Source organism: Protobothrops mucrosquamatus, unplaced genomic scaffold (assembly GCF_001527695.2).
Source record: "Protobothrops mucrosquamatus isolate PMUCROS unplaced genomic scaffold, P.Mucros_1.0 scaffold130, whole genome shotgun sequence".
In the NCBI taxonomy this organism is placed as follows: domain Eukaryota; kingdom Metazoa; phylum Chordata; class Lepidosauria; order Squamata; family Viperidae; genus Protobothrops; species Protobothrops mucrosquamatus.
In genome coordinates this window covers 29,763-31,893 of record NW_015386497.1, presented here as the reverse complement: position 1 = coordinate 31,893, position 2,131 = coordinate 29,763, and the positions used below count along the sequence as shown (strand labels likewise).

Genomic DNA, 2,131 nt, shown 5'->3' with positions numbered 1-2,131 from the left:
CATGCTTTCACATCAGAAACTACAGTGTTTGCTTAGATATGCTGATAATGATTATTAAAACATTTCCCAGAAGTACAAATGCAACATAGTAAGTTAAATATTGCCAATTATAGCAGTACATCATTATCATAGGGTTTTTGTATTTTTATCACTATTCTAAAAACAAAAACAAAAGCAATTTTTCTTCTATCCCTCTCCAATTAATATAGATATTACATTTATTTTCTACTAGACGGATGCTTGTTACTATTAATTCATTAGAAGGTCTCTCTTCTAGTAAAATACAAGCACGACTGAACATCGTGATTAAAAATTTTACGTCTTATATATTTACATGATGAAATTAAAAAAAACCCTTTTCAGATAAAGCCAGAAGTAGATTATGAAGAAACTTGCTGTTCATACTGAAAAACTAACACCCAAACTGAACAGCGTTAAGAAGAAAACCTGTGTTGGCAAAGTATACTGATTGAAATGTATGGAACTGTTCAGTGGTTGGATTCAGCTGGTTCGCACCACTTCGGCAGAACTGGTAGCTAATTTTTTGTTGCCCAGGCCCAGAATGGACTTCCGGAAGCGGCATCCACACAGAGAACCGGTTGTTCACATATCTGAATCCCACCACTGGAACTGTTAGACTTCTATCATTAGTAGATCAAGAGAAAGTTTGATAATGGTAAAAAAGTTGAGAGCTGCTGGAAGGTATTTCAGTGATATCTAGAAAATAGCTAAATATTCTCCTAAAGAAATAGCAGTAAAAGTATGGAAATTGGGCAAGCACTTTAATGTCTGCATTGGAACTTTTAATATATAATTTCACTTTTGTGCTCGCTTCGGCAGCACATATACTAAAAATTGGAACGATACAGAGAAGATTAGCATGGCCCCTGCGCAAGGATGACACGCAAATTCGTGAAGCGTTCCATATTTTTATTTATATATATATTTATATATATATTTATATATATTTATATATATATATATATATATATATATATATATATATATTCACTTTTAAAGCTTCTTCAGAGGCAGATTGTGGAATATGCTGCAGTCATTCCTGCGTGAATATTTTTTTTTGATTATCAGCTTTTATTTTGCTTAGAAGTGACAGTCCAGGCAAGTGGAGAATAGGGAGTGAAATATTCACTGTCTTTAAAATTGTGAGAACTGCCTGCCAATACCATGGAAAGATAATCAGCAATGTGAAGCAGAGTGCTTCTTTCCATTGCTTTTTCCTCAAGAAACAGCAGGGAAGATTATCCTAAGCACTTTTGTAAATGAAATGTGATTTTGCACAAAAAGGTCAATTGTATTTTGGCAAAAATCTTGCACTACAATTTTAACGCCGAAAAACAAAAACAAAAAGTCAGCACAGCGGTATTTTGGTTCTGAGAAACTGTATTTGGGAATGTTGTTAAAATAACAACAACAACAACAAATTGGTGATTGGGAGCAGATCGCTGATATAAATGATAAATCTTAAAATGGTGATTAGGTTATTGGACATCACTATTTTAAAGAATATGCTTTATTTGAAAGGGGATATGTGCCCATGAGATCAATAAAGACATATTTGGCAATTTTAGCAAAACACAGGAGGTAATTTCTCAATTTGTCTATGGAGATTCTCATCTAGCTTCTTCAATGAGAAATGAAACATCTTCAAGGAAAAAAACAAAAAGAAAGCCCAGTTCCCTTTTGAAAAAGCACCTTTGGGATAATATCTCAATTTTTAAATACAAGTTGTTCATGATTTACTATAAAGCATTGGGTGGTATAAAGCCCACCATGCAGAGAAGTGGCAGACAGAAGGAAACGTGAGATGTGAGATAGAGGAACAAACTGCCAATAAAAAAGAAACTCTTGTCAGTCTGTAGAAAGAGGATTCATATTAGCACCCAATATATAGACATTTTAAGATTAATCTGATTGAGCTTTATATTCCATTAGAAAAGTATGAATAATCCTCATCTGGAAAGGGTTCTAAATGTGTATGAGATATTAATTCATACATATTATTTTCATTTTCTCACATATCATACTGTCCATATACAAATCTAAGTAAATGCTCAAGGATTCATTCTACCCAGTAGAAATGATTATGAGTATTTCATATAATTCCATTAAT

General features: G+C 32.8%; 1 non-coding gene across 1 annotated transcript; it reads left to right on the top strand.

Annotated features, from left to right (window-relative positions):
* Nucleotides 1-824: 824 nt before the first annotated feature.
* On the top strand, nucleotides 825-932 carry LOC114922362. Its single transcript, XR_003810393.1, has one exon. It is a non-coding gene; the product is annotated as a U6 spliceosomal RNA (small nuclear RNA).
* The last annotated feature ends 1,199 nt before the right edge of the window (nucleotides 933-2,131 follow it).